At 44.8% G+C, this 15,378-nt stretch overlaps 1 protein-coding gene across 1 annotated transcript in view; it reads right to left on the reverse strand.

Moving 5' to 3' along the window:
- Positions 1 to 15,378, reverse strand: part of MLXIP (MLX interacting protein) — a 2,063,149-nt gene that overhangs the window by 250,947 nt on the left and 1,796,824 nt on the right. The gene's annotated exons all lie outside the window — the stretch shown is intronic.

A 15,378-nucleotide genomic window follows, 5' to 3' on the forward strand; every position in this document is an offset into this window, starting at 1 on the left:
TTCACGTCAGATAGGATATTGCGCCTGCGGCTGGGGCATCAAACATAAAGGTATTTCATGTGCATGCAAATCTTTATCCCAGCCCACCTGATTATGATACAGAGCCGGCGCTAGGGCCAAAGCCCATTCCGCATCGTAATCTTGTGTAGCCTCTTCAGAGACGTAATGGGAAAAACTAGGGAGTATTACATCTTCCCCTCGGCCAGAAGACAAAACAAATGGAGGACGCCAATTTGTCTCCGCCAACAAAATGTCATATGAGGAGGTAAGTGTGTCCCAAAAGATTCCCTTAATTGTACGTTTAATGTCACCCTCAATTTGGAGTTCTATCTCATAAAGCCTATCAGGGGGGCAACTCATGTGGATGCTGTTTCTACTGTGATAAAAGTATCAGTTGCTCTCACCTCCAGACAAGGACGGAGTGCCTCCCGCACTATGGTAACTTCCGCTGCGCTGTCAAGGAGTGTCACCGACCATCTCCAATCGAGGTGCAGGGTTCTCACCGTCTGAGTCCTACTTTGCTGTCAAAGCGGAAACTTTCTTCTTTTGAAATGGGGCGTGGCAAAACACATCTTTGCAGAGTGGTCTTGTCTTGTCTGCGATCCTGTCACTCTCCACCACCGAACTGTGAATCCGACAAGTCCTGTAATGAACGACGAGAGCGAGGATCAGGAACCTGAAACCTCTCCGGTGTTGTAATTTTAGAGCGGTCACGCAAACCTGTCTATGCTCAGAAGTTTCAGATGTCAGTGAACCAGCACGCAAACCTTGCTTCTGCTGTTGCTACCGCTGATTTCTATTCCAATTCTTTCAAGGAAAGACTGGACGCCCATCCTTCTCAGGTTGGGTCTTTTGTTGTATTTGTGTAAAACGTTTAATACCCAGGTTATTGCCTCCTAAGGATTTATATTAATTTACTAATAATCTTTGGTAATTCACGTTGCTTATCCACGTCAGCAACCACCTCTAGGCGCTGACTCACCTGTAAGCTACCTGCTTCCCCCTTGACATTTTCAAGGATCATATCGGAAACAATAGGAAACACCCCCACCAATCTCATCCCCAACTCCAGGGCAGCCTCTGCCCCGTGTTTATCTTTAACCTTTATAAAGACAGATGGTAGAACAGTCATGGATGGGGTGCCAAAACACAGCGCATAAACCGCCACAAGCACCTTCCCCCAGGTAGGAATGAGTCCTTTAGGTAAACTCATGATAATGATCCTGTTTTTTTCCACAGGCATAGTATGGGGAAAAACAGCTTTGAGTTGCTCAAATCATCCCTATTCTGAAGACGTTTACCCATCACTGAATTAATCATGATGGGACTAATAAGAAGGCCATCCCCATGTCCCGGTGGTTGTGCAGCAGCTCCTGGCGGAGCCACTTGAATATTACGTAACATAAACTGTATTACAGCCCTATGTATATGTATCAACGATGTATGCAATTGTCGTAGCTCTACGGTAGGTACATTAAGGTAATTTGGATGTGGCGTAAACCCAGCCAAAACGGGCCGCATGGCTCCATCCACTGATAAGGGGCCTAAACCGACCACAGAAACAGGGTGAGGAAGGGCACCATTAAACCATATAGTGTGCTGCGAAGCTGTAAACGAAACTTCAAGCACTTGATAAGGGTGATATTCCCACGGGACCGCGGAGGCAGTATACTCGTGAAACAAATAGTCATTCTTATCCACTGCCAGAAAGGTAACCCAAGAATAGAAAACCTCGAAGCGGTAAGCTGCATCTGCCTCACCAACAAAAATAAAATCAGCCCATCCATTAAGGACTCCATGTTGAGACAAATAAGCTGTGACCGCAGCGTGGTTCGGCGCCACAATAGCAACCGCCATCTGAACAGAAGTATAAGGAACTAATGAACGGTAGCGCAAAAGCGGGTCAATATACAAATACGAACCTTTTAAAATCCAAGCTTGAAAAACGCATAAACAACAAATATAGGAGGCTAAGCCCTCACACCATGGATGTCTCCGGAAACTGGTGAGAGGGTATTGTGGATACGCATAAGCACCACTCAGGGGTCTCATGAATAAGTACCAGACCAAATGTTGTTGGCGCCATGTTGCAGGGATTCTGCACATACACAGAACTATGCGCAGGAATATGGGACCTCGGTGTATAGGGGCTAAGCCTTCCCACCACCTTAGTGCCCTCGAACCAAGCACCGACTAGCTATAGTGTCTCACTCGCTCTCCAACACACTCATGAAGAAGCAAATGATTAGACACCCCAGAACACAACACTCCCGGATCGCTATGGAATTGTGGTAACAAGACACACCTTTTCGCTCACTCTCTCTTACATGTCCACAATAAGAACTGACCGAAACACGAATATAATTTTAAATGTTTATTATAACTATCGTGCCCTAAAATACATTATACGAGCCACAACCAGCAGCAAAATGCACAAACCTAACATAGTTAGCATTGCAGCAAGGCCATATATCATAAAGGGAAATGTCAATATATAAAGACCGTGGATAAAGGACTATAAGACCTAACCACCCTCCCCTTGGTACAAAGAAGTTTTATTATATAATAGAAGATCCCTGGGCTTCGTCAACAGACCCCATACCTTAGTGCCTAGATGGTATATCTACATCATTGGAACCGCAGGGGTCTTCTCTCCACCCCCAGTCATGCTTCTCCTAGAGTTCCAGTTCAGATTTGGCCCCCAATTGGTGATCAACTAGTCTCTAAGGACATCACATTGGGCTGCGAGCTACTAGTCTCACTCCTCTTCTGACGTCCACAGTGAGCCAACATGGGGACTGATGCAGAGTACGAGGACTATGCTCAATAAGCCGTGTCCATGCCTCCTCATGGGTTTCAAAGAAGTGTGACCTTGAGCCATGAGGGTGGAGAAGCATATAGGTAAAACTGAACGTGCGCAGTTCCTGCTTCACCTGATCGTAGGATTTTTGCCGGATTCGAACCTGGCAAGTTTAGTCCGGGAAAGTGATAATACGACCAGAATCATACGAATGGTGGCCTTTCTCCCTCACGCCCCTGAGGATCACATCCTCGTCTTTGTAATTGAAAATTCTGGCTATCAGAGGGCGAGGGGGTTTGTCTGGTGGGGGTCTCTGCGTGAGCAATCTATGGACCCTCTGAATGACAAAGCAGGGGGACGCCAAGGCCCATCAATCCAGGACTGGATCCATTGTTCCAGAAAAGTCTCTGGGGAGGTGTCCCCTTTGGGAATCAGACAAACCGAAGGTTAATGAGCCAGCCCCTGTTCTCTGTATCCTCCATCTGGTCTTGGAGAACTTTAGTTGATTGCGAGAGGCGGGACGCCTCCACGGAAAGCCCACACAGCGCGTCCTCCAATTCGGATTTCAAGCTCTCCGACTCTGTAACCTAGTCAACGGCCTGGCATAGATCCTGCTGTAGCAGAGACACGTCAGCCCCCACTTCACCAATCTTGACCTTCAGTGCTGACAGAGTCCTGATTTGCCTGCACAATGATGGCAGTATTGTCCCAGCTTCGGGGGGCCAGTTAACTGGGCTCTCCCCCTGGTCTGCATGCGCTCTTCCCACAGGGGCAGTGTACTTGTCCATTTTAGCTTGGCCTGTGGTCCCCCTGTCGTGGACCCTGGTTTCTGTCCTGGAAACCAGCAGCGGGGCCATAGGGTTGGAAGTATTTCTCTGTTCCACAGTCTGCCTCCCCTGCTGTGCAACTCTCCTACGGCCCTAGAATGAGGGGAAAGGAGGTCAGGCCAGCTTTCCCCAAATGGCCATAACTGGGGGCCTACCCAGGCTCAGGTGCCAGTGGGACGGGACCGAATCGTTGGGCCTCAAACATCCCGCAAGTCCTCAGGAGTGCTGCACACCAGGGCCTCCTGACCCTAGGGGCCCTGTCCCGATCACTGCCACCCCGGGCTCCAGGCCGTGGTGTCGCACCCTCCGCCATGTGGCGGAGCCGCCAAGCGGCTGCCAAGTTCTTGGGCCCAAATACTTTGCAGGTCCCTCACAACCAGTAGGCGCACCCGGACTAAGCCGTCATACCCGGGCCGCCATCTTGACAGGGCCACAGTTCTATCACGCATCCGCACCTAGTCTCCGTCGGGGGAAAATGCTCCCTGGAATGCAGGGCCCCGTTAGGCACTGAGGCCTCCACTAGGATCACCTCCCAAGGAACGCCAGCACCCAGGAGAGCAGCACCTCACCATGGTCAGGCGGGAGCTCACAAGAGCGTGTCTGCCATCTTGGCCGTCCAGGCCACGTCCCACTGACAGATCGTCAAAAAGGAGAATGTGTGAGGCAACCAAAAAGTAGCTTTCTTAGATTGCAATCCAAAACATTTTAGAAGGAATAGTTTACCTGTAACTCCAGTTCTCTCATAGGGGAATTTCCATGATAAGTCATAAGCATTGAATATTCCAGCTCATGTGTGGGGAACCCAGAGCACTTTTTCCAATATATTTTCTTAAGTGTAGATGTTTGCCTTTCTTTGGGAAGTCCTGCAGAGTCACTTAAGGAAGAAAAATATTATGCAGCCTATAGGAGAAGTCTTCAGTGGCCAAATTCTTTATTTTGTAGATAAAAAAGGTGCCAGTAAATGGGCTATGCATATAAATGCATGATGTTTTTGTAAAACAATACAAAAGTCTTTCACAAACCCTTTTTTAATAGAGTATAGAAATGAAGGAGCGTAGGACCATGTAGACCCATAGGCTGCCATTATAAGAGCTGATAATAGAAGTGGTGCCGTTAAGACCCCAGGGACCTCCAGTACCCATCATGCTTAGCTAGAGGCAGTTACCTCAGTTCTTTTTGAGGCGGACTGATGATATGTATAAGTCCCGTGAATACCTCTGTCTTTTGAAAGTCCCGTGACATTCCCCTATGAGAGAACTGGAGTTACAGGTTAAGGAACTATTTCTTCTCCTTTCCATGTATGGCATAAACAGTGAATAGAGTATCAAGCCCATCCCTACTTAAAGCGGTGGAGAAGACAGAGAGTGTCATAAACAACGGGAGAGGAAGGGATCAACACGGCTAGTCCCCTCAGTAGAATATCAATAAACAATAAAGCCAGTGTACAAAAATATGAAGTAGGGGGCACTCTAATCAATGTGATACATCAATCGATCGAGCAACGAGCCTCAGATTCCCTGTGCACCGTTATGTTCATAGGGAGTAAGCTTGGTCAGTTTGGAACAATACCCAGTGGGTATGAAAAAAGCCCTCACTCACCAACCTGGTTGGTGACATGCTTCATCATTGGGCTTCCACTGGGACGACCGAATGTCATCCCAGTGTGCTGCGACGCCAGGTTACTGCGGAGCTGGGTTGGTTGTGTGGGGAAAGTGAATTTAAAATAACCAATCAAGTCAAAAAAAGGGAACTTTATTAATTTTGCTTAATTGGAAAGAGGTAAAAAGGAGTGAGGGTCAAAAAAATAATAGACCTGGTTCACTCCGTGGCGGCCAACATGTTTCTGCCTAATGGAGTGTTAATCGGGCATTCGTCAGGGCCAGAGGGGGATGTGCGTAGCCCCGGTGGTGTGCACTCGCTAAGGTCCACCCAACCGAGGGCTAATGTGTGAAAAAATCAAAAAACACTGAGTAGTGTGAACTCCGCCAAGTAAATTAATTATGGGGAGAGGAACGAGTTTACTCTGAAGATATAAAGAGACAAACAAACAGAAAGACAAAACATAAAAGAGGTATCAATGTTTGTCACACAAAACGTGCTCTACAGATCAGCAAAATAGAAACTGATGTGCTCGAAGGACAAGTGAGTGCCTTTAGGTCTACCACAGGTGCCAAAATTTGTGAGAAGCTGTGCACCTAGGTATAATAATATATCGGTGTAAGGACAACGTAACGCTGTCCTCTCACTGGTGACTAGTAGTCAATTCTCGGATCGCAGGTGAAATGTAGCCGTGACATTCAATGCGGAGAAATCGCGCTAGGGATTAGAGTAACTGCACGCGATGCTCAGTGTGCAGAAAAAGGGACGGATCTTACAGAGAGGCCTGTCCGTTAGAAGCCTCAAGGATCCCGGTAGGGGGGTGGGAGCAAAATGGCACACCCTGCATCAAGAGAAGAAGGAAGAAAAACGGAGTTCGTATGAATATCACGAACGGGTGAGAAAGCGAAGGCTCGCTTACCTTGTTTGGTTGAGGAGCGGAGTGGGATTACTTACGCCCTTGCTGCTCTCAACCCGCGTTGTGCCTAAACAGCCTCTTGCTGCCGGGTCCGGATTGTAATGCACCCGGGCCGGAGGTCTACATAAAAAGACCCCACGGCGTATCCCTGGTAAGGCGCTAACACAGAGCTTCTCCCTGATTGGGTGGAAAGCTCTAACTCGCACGCTGATTGGCCCAGTGGGAGCCAATCATTGCGGCGATAAGGAAAAACAGAGAAGTTCGTTGCGCTGGGTGACGATAGCAACGAAGGAGAGGAAAGAAAGTTTATAGAACTTTATTGGCACATAACAGAGGGAGTATGAACGAACCAAGCACAATGACCCGCGCGTGTGCATCAGAGCCTTGTAAAAGAAACAGGGGTATTGCTGAATGGGGCTATGTTGCGAGTTCGCGCACGGGGTCAGAGGGACCTGGTTGCAAGGTGCATGAACAGTCAAAGGTTAGTCATGTTCAGCAAGAGAGCGAACGATGTTCCTGAAGTACAGAATGGTATTCTTTAAACCAGTGAGGATGACATCAACCAAATGACCAATTGGTGTCAAAAGATGGTGTCAGGGGATTAAACGGTGAATGATGATATTCAGATAGGTTGGGAGCAATTAAAGGATATTAACCCAAGGGACATTATCATTCAGCCCATGGAGGTTAGTCCCCAAACGGTACACCCACCTCTGTTCCCTTTCAAAAAGCACCTTAGGGATATTGTTACCACTTGAAATCTCTTCTATCACTGTCCATCTTAGATCGTTGGTAGTGTGGTTGGTAGAGAGAAAGTGTTCGCTCATTCTGGTTGTAGAGCGTTTGCACCTGATGTTACTTCGGTGTTCGCATATCCGGAGTCTCACCTTCCGTGTCGTCATCCCTACGTATCGTAGACCGCAGGGGCAGGTAATGAGGTAGACCACATTCGTAGTGTTACAGTTCGTGTGACCTCGTTGGGTCCAGGTCTTGTTGGGTTCAAGGTCGAGGGTTTTGCTATGTGTGGTCAGATGACATACACTGCAGTCAGAACAGGGAAAATGCCCAGTGATCTTAGGGAGGCCCCAAGCTTCCGTTATAGATCTCTGTGGGGTCTCTCGTGGCATGAGTGGTCGTGTGTGTACCAGATTGTTGCGGAGGCTTTGTGCGCGTTTGAATGAAAAGAGGGGTTTCTCCCAGTTGCGGTTGGCGCTATTGATTATACCCCAATGTTTATTGATAGTCTTTTTGAGTTGGTTAGAAAGGGTACAGTAGGTGGTGACACAGGTAAGAGGGATGGACGCAGTATCCTTTGTACACTGGCTTTATTGTTTATTGAAGACAGAGAGTGAACAACAGAAGCCCTTTAAGCAAATAGATTTTTGAGGGAGACCTGCCCTACTTGGGGATCTGCCCTAGCATCAGAGTACAGACAGTAATGTTAGCTGAATGTGTGAACAGACCTCCATGTAGTTACCTTGCAAATCTCTGTAATTGGGATATTCTTCATTAAGGCAGCACTGGCTGCTTTACTTCTAGTGGAATGTCCTTGGGGTCTGGCATTGATTGTTTTATTAGCTTTCTGATAACATAACAGGATGCAAGAAACAATCCATCCCGAAATGGACTGTTTGGAAGTGGCTAGACCTGTACGGACCGGACCATAATTGACAAATAATTGGTCTGATCTGCGGATGACCCGAGTGACCCGTGTTTTATCAAGATACAATTTGAAAACACTCTTTACATCTAGAGAATGAAGTGTTCTCCCGGCCGGAGTAGTAGAGGGGTTCTGAAAGAATGCGGGTAATGAAATGATTTGGCTAACATGGAAATCGGAAATAACTGTAGGGAGGAATTTCGGGTGAGTCCTCATGACCACCTTGGAAGAGTGAAAGACTGGGTATGGTTTGTGAGAACATAATGCTTGGCTCTCGCTAACCCTGCATACTAATGATATTGCTACAAGGAAAGCTGTTTTCCAAGAGAGGTGTTGGAGAGATGCCTTGTTTATGGGCTCAAATGGGTACTGCATAAGGCGTGAAAGGTCTGCATTAAGCTCCCGTGGAGAGGAAAGGTGCCTAATGGGAGGAATAAACTTCTTCAAACCTTCTAGGATATCCTTGATGACAGGGATTTTGAAAAAAGAGGTTTGTGAAGGACATTTCCTGTGTGCAGTAAGAGCTGCCAAGTGAACTTTTATGGAAGAGAATTGCAGAGATTTTGCAAGATGTAATAAGTACCTAAGAATGACATCTTCTTTGCAAGTTGTAGGGTCCACAGTTTTGGAGAAACACCAAATGCAAAATCTCTTCCACTTCAAGGCATATGCTGATTGGGTGGATGACTGCTTGGCTTCCTTCATGATCTCCACGCAGTCTTGTGGAAGGTTCAAATGTCCATACTGGACTAGCTCAGGAACCATGCAGCCAAATTCAAGGAGGAGATATTAGGGTGTGCCTCCGAATCCCGGCAGCAGGTTGGGTCTGCATGGGAACTTGAAATGTGGACGCTGTGACCAGTGAGGCAGGTCCAGGAACCTCCATTGACATGGCCACTCTGGAGCAATGAGGATCATCTTGGCTTTGGAGTGGGGCAGCTTGCTTAGATTCGCCAGGAACAGGGGAATCAGTGGAAAGGAGAAAAGAGGTTTGTGGGACCGGTCGATCCATAGTTCACTCTCCAGTGTCCCTGATTGGTAGTACCTCAAGGCGAAGCTTTGGAATATTTTGTTTTGTTCAATGGCGAACAAATCCATGGTGGGCATGCCCCACAGTCCAAAGAGGTACTTTTTTTTTGTTAAATAATTTTTATTGAAGATAAAGAACACAGGAATACAAATATACTTAGTCCAGTTCGATATAAATATAAGTATACAAGTAGAGATAAATAGGAACTTTAAAGCAGGTGATGTATAGAGGGAAGGTTACAAAGTATTACAACTCTTATATTAACGTTCTTAAACAATGCCTACCAAAAAAAAAGAAATGTATAACAAAAATGGGTAGAGCCTTATATTGGCATATAAAGAACAAGTGTGAAAAACCAGAGTGAGTATAATAAATAGGAGGATAAATGAGAATTGTTTTTTTTTTTTAAAAGAATAAAAGAAAGGGAAAACAAAAAGAGAAACAGAGAAGGAAGAAAGAGGAAACAATAGAAAACTGCTGAGGGAGAAAAAAATTATAAAGATTTAAGATTACGATGATAGAAAGGTAGTAAAAGGTAGCCATAATAGATCAGATTTAATTTGTAAGTGGATAGAAGTGTGGGGTACAGAGGCAATTCTATGTTCATCACATATTAAATTCCAATACAGCAAAAAGGATAATTTAGAGTTGTCTTTCCAACAAGTTAGTATAACCTTAAAGGCCATAGCAAGGAATAAATCAAATAAAATTGATTTTGAAGAAATTTGATCAAAGTCAGGTGACAAGGTACCTAAAAATACATTGTGAATATTAAATTGGAGCTTATAAGAAAAAATCAATATACATTTTGACCACACAGCTTTCCAAAAAGTATGTACCTTAGGACAATAAAACAGTAAATGTATTAAAGAGCCTTCAGCAGTAAGACACGACCAACACAATGACGTGACAGAATGGTTGAACTTATGTAGGAGAAGGGAGTAATAAACAACTCTATTATAAATAAAATATAAAGATTGTGTGATATTTGCAGCTTTGGATGTCTTGAAGAGTTTCTGCCAAAACTTATCCCATTGAGAAACAGACAAAATCTGAGACAGATCCTGTTCCCATTCCAAAGATGTACTTAACGTAGTCATGCAAGACCCATTCGTGGTTTTCTTGCAGAACTCTGCTGATGGAATCCGTCTGTGCATTCTGCACGCCTGTAAGGTGAGTCACTGTGATTTGTAGGTTTTGAGCGATCAACCATTTGCATATTGTCTGGGCTTCTAGTGACAATGGCCTGGACCTCGTCCCCCCTGCTTGTTGAGATAGTAAATTGTGGCGGTATTGTTAGTTTGAACAAGTAGGGTCTGTAGCTTGAATGATGGAAGGCTTTGAGAGACAGATAGGAGTTTGAGGAGGTTGATGTGATACGACATCTCCTTCGCTGACCACATGCCTTGAATTTGTAGATGATCCATGTGGGCTCCCCACCTCTGAAGTGATGCATCCGTCACTATGATCTGATAAGAAACCTGTTGGAGAAAAGGCATTCCTTGAAGCAGTTTGGCAGGGGAATACCACCATTTGAGGGAATGTTTCGCATGGAGGTCCTCTCGTCCCAACTGCTCATTACCTGACCACTCTAAGCATTCTTGGAGAGGTTGCATGTGGAGATGGGCATTCGGAGTGAGGAAGATGCAGGAGGCCTACAAACCGAGGAAGAATGAGACCGTCCTCACTTTGGGATGAGATGCTGTCATAAGAAAGAGATATTCATGAAGGATCTATAAGCGTCTCTCCTCTTCAACGGTGTTGATGGAGGCTCCCAGATAATGCAAGGTCTGAACAAGGATTGGCTGTGATTGACATGAAGCCCCAAGCGCAGTAGGCTGCATGCCCAGTTGAAATGAAGTTGCGCTTCCTGAAAAGTTTACACCTTTATGAGCCAATGATCTAGCTATGGATAGACGAAGACCTAGTGTTTTCCGAGGTTGGCAGCAATGACTGCCATGCATTTTGAGAATGTTCTGCCAAATGGTAGTACTAAGTATTAGTAGTAGTCCTGCCCCACTACAAACCTTAAGAATGTCTGAGGTTTTTTTACAACTGGGATGTGAAAATAAGCATCCTGGAGGTTGATGGAGCAGAGCTAACCCCCTTAGATTTGATGTAAGGACAGCATCAAAACCTTTCCCGACAAATTCATTTGTTGGCGTATTTGAGGTCGAGAATGTGTCCGAATTTGTTCTTGCCTTTTTTCTGTACCAGAAGTATCTGGAATAAATGCCTGTTCCCCGTTGATGGTGAGGAATGGCCTCCGTCGCATGTTTTTGAAGCAGGATGTTGACTTCTTATCTTAACATCTTCAGATGGTGATTAGATGACTTTGGTGGTATGGTCGGAGGAGGACTTGTGAACCCGAGACAGTATTCATGCCTAAACTTTTCAGTACCCAGGAGTCTTTTGCTATTTTTTGCCACTCTGCCAGGAAACACGAAATACTTCCACCTACTGGAGTGGGTAACAGAAGAGGGAAAAGGAACAATTATAGGTTTTGTGCCTGTGGTAGGCTTCCTGCTTTGTGCTGGCTATTGTGAGGTTCATTCTCTAAGCTGCCTTCGTTGTTGGGTGTAGGGCCATTGCAGTTGTTGTTGCTGTCGCCCTTGATACCATGAAGTGGTTTGAACCCTCTGAGTGTAGTATTGCCTTTGGTAAGGCTGAAATGATTTGCGTTGTTCCTTGGGCCTCTCTAGGCAGACTCTCTTAAGGGTTTACATTTTGGCTTTCATGCAAGACATTTCATCATCCGTGTGGCTGCCAAATAGGGTAGAACCGGAGAAAGACAGATTTATGAAACATTGCTGTGACTCCGGTTTTAAAGATGTGAGACTGAGCCAAGCATATCTGCGGAGGGCCACACCATGGCAATATTCGTGAGCTGCTAGGAGGGAGGACTCAGCAGCCACACTTGTTATCTGGTTTGAGATCATCAAACCCTTGTCTCTGGGCAGATCTTCGGCAAACTTCTGGACAGATTCACACAATGCCCTATTGAATTGTCACTGAAGAACAGCTGCACTTGCTGCTTTCATGGAAGTGACAGCAGTACCACATGCTTTGCGGCCCACCAAATCCAACTTCTTGCTCTCCTTATCAGGTGGATCTGACGAGGCAGGAGTGGTAGCATGGTGTTTCTTTACTGCTAATATGACTTCAGAGTCTGGAGGAGGGTCCGAAAGTAGGAAGAGTGGATCCTGCTCAGGAGATCTGTACTTTTTTTTAGCAGTCGCGATGGAGCCGACTTGGCTGAAGCCGGAGTCAAGAAGAGTTCCATGAGCCCTGGCAGTAGAGGAAGGAGTGGTCTCGACGCTGTGCATTAGTGGAGCGTCTCAAATACCACTGATGTGGTTGGAACAGGCACCGACACTTGGATGTTTAATTTCGCCCCTCCTCTCACTAAGACCTAATGAAAGATGGTAATGTCATCTATTGGGGAGACTCTAGGTGGCAGAGAGTCTGTTGGGGTAGGCGAGTAGCATCCTGTTAATGTGGAGGTCAAATAGCTGGAATGATGGAGAGATCGTGATCGTGTCCGTGATCTGGACCTGGATCTGTGTGACCAACGGCGATGATTAGGTCCTCTTGATGAGAAATGTAGTGACCTATGGTGGCTGTGAGAACAGTGGCGCGTTCTGGAACGCGATCTTGGCCTTGGACGATATGGGTCCAAAAGCGGTGTTGGTGCAGATGGAATTGGCGCTGAAGGAAGTGGAGGCGGCAAAGGAGGTAGTGGAGGCAGAGGAGGAGGTGGTGAATTAGAGGCTGGCAAGACTCCAGGTGAAGGAGAGTACATCCTGGAATAGTCAGTCCCTGGTGAGGAATTAATGTGTCTCCTCTTGTGTGTTCTGGACGTCGACCTGCTCCTCAACGTTGACCGCCTGCAATGCCTCGACAGTTATCTGCTTCTCGACTTCGAACGTCGACGTCTTGATGGCGAAAGGACTGTGTGCCTCAACGTCGACCTACTCCTCGATGGCGGTGAGTCTTCGATGTCGGCCTACCCTGTCTTGATGTCGATCTTCTTTTCTTTGTCGACGTCGAACCAGCTATTGATGGCAAACAGGTCGGTGCTGTACCTTGTCTCTACGTCAATGCGGTTTCTGAGCTGAAAACCTCTTTTTGGATGTTCCATGTCCACCAGAGGTTGATGACAGAGCCCTGGTAGAGGACTGACCCTCTCCTTGCTCTGTAGAATCACCTACAGACATCATCTGCTTTCTGCACTGTTTTTACGCACCCTGGAGGTGAATCTTCACCCTATCACGGAGGGTTCGCCTAGAAAAGGCCCTGTTGTGTTGACAATCTTCAGGATATGACTTGCCGGAATACAAATATACAGACATAATAGAGGTCTGGTTTGGTTTTCTCCCACAGGGACAGCATTTATCAAATAAAGATGGCATTTTTTAAAGGCAAAACACCCCAAATTCCTGTCAGAAAATTGCATAAAATACAAGGGAGAGCTGCAAGACATTGAATAAAGTTGTTTTTGATAAAATTCACAAGTGAATTTTGAAAAGAAAGTCCCTAGAAAGGCCGAGTTCAGCGATCTTAGGTCCTGTCAGAAGGTGTCAGAAAAAAGAACTCAGGTAACTGCCTCTAGCTAAGCATGATGGGATACTGGCGGTCCCTGGGGTCTTAATGGCACCAAATCAATTTTCAGCTCTTATAATGGCAGCCCATGGGGCTACACTGTCCTACGCTCCTTCATTTTTATACTCTACTAAAAAATGGTTTCTGAAAGACATGTGTATTGTTTTACAAAGACATCATGCATTTATATGCATAGACAGCTCTCCCGGCACCATTTGTATCTACAAAATGAAGAATTTGGCCACTGTAGCCTTCTCCTATAGGCTGCATAATATTGTTCTTTCTTAAGTGACTCTGCAGGCCTAGCCAAAGAAAGGCAAACATCTACACTTAAGAAAATATGTTGAAAAAAGTGCTCCGGGGTCCCCTCTTGTGGGCGGGACTATTCAGTGCTTATGACTATTCATGGAAATCCCCTACGACAGAACCAGGTTTGCACAGTTATTTCAAAACAACGGGAAAAAAAATGTTTTAAATGATGAACACATAAAATATTTTCAATTTCATCCTCAGAAGGAGGCACCTGTTTGAATTGTGATCAAAGGTACGTTATCAGTATGCTCATTGGTACATTGCAACATATGCTCATTTGAGGCAACACACATTTACAGGTCACACAACATTAGCTTGGTGGGTTAACACACCTAATTTGGGAATGTGTGACAGCAAAGTCTCTGGTTTGATTCCTAATGCCTCGTCCAGTCCTCCTGCAATTAATTGAGTGAGTGAGTGCCAATTAGTTGGCAATATTACCACTTTTTAATTACTTTGCCGAGAATCTGCGATTTTGTGAAAAAACAACAAAATAGTTGTTCTAGTACCACACATCAAACAGTTCTTATATGAGATGACCGCGCTACATCCATGGAGGAAGCCACAAAGCTTAAATAACTGACAAAAGTGATTGTTACCATGAATTAACTTTACTATGAATGTTGTTCTAATACACAAAGGACATGTATTCCTTCAAGCACCAGAACACACAGAATGTGTGGCTGATGGGCAGTGTACTATAAAGAGGTCAGTCTATCAGAAACAGAAATAATGTCCTTTAATACCATGTTATTATTACAACTACCATGCTTTGAATTTTGTTTTGAAGCTTCAGCACATAAAGTGTGAAATCCAATAAAATATCAATGTTGTTTTTCAATTTAGCAGCGGCAATTTGTGTTATAAAATGAAACATCTGTTACAAATTTCACCAAGGTTACTTAGAAAAGAATGTCCATGTTTTCTATAATGACAACTGACAATTTACATTACTTTATTTGGATAATCAAGTATGTTAAAATTCAGACAAATTAAAAATTATACAAATCAAGCACATTGTTCTCACTACAAACTGCTAAAAGCACAAAAAAGACTGGTTGCGATTTCCAACATAAAAAATGAATATATATATATATATAATAACAGTGATTTAATGATCATAATGTTATTTAAAAAAAAAAAAACTTCAGCAGGTCGCAATAGCAGCCCAAAATTTCTAAAGTGAAGTTCTTTGGTTATTTAAGACTAAATATGTCAATCGTCGTCTATATTAATACATATGGCAACACTGTTGTTTAAAGTATTGTATTAGTTTACAAGGTGCTATGCTCTTTGCAGATTGAAGTGCTAATGAAAATCAGAGAATACAAGCAAATATTTCAAAAGCCAAGTAAAAGATAATTAAAAGGTTAGAAATTACATTAAAATTGCCACGAAGAAATATATGTGCGAATGCCCAGTCCTCAGTGTCCTTCTCAATTAAAAATATGCGAGGTTTCAATGAGCTGTCTTTGTTCAGTGCAGAGGTACGGATTTGACTGATAAGTAAATAAGAGGTCTGTGTAAACAGATGCCATTGATTGTAAAACCTTAGTGCCGATTTAAAAGACAGTAAGCACTCATGAGACAGTAATGAGACAGCTGTGCTCTGGGTTACTGATAACGGCAGAC

This window comes from Triturus cristatus, chromosome 11 (genome assembly GCF_964204655.1).
Source record: "Triturus cristatus chromosome 11, aTriCri1.1, whole genome shotgun sequence".
In the NCBI taxonomy this organism is placed as follows: domain Eukaryota; kingdom Metazoa; phylum Chordata; class Amphibia; order Caudata; family Salamandridae; genus Triturus; species Triturus cristatus.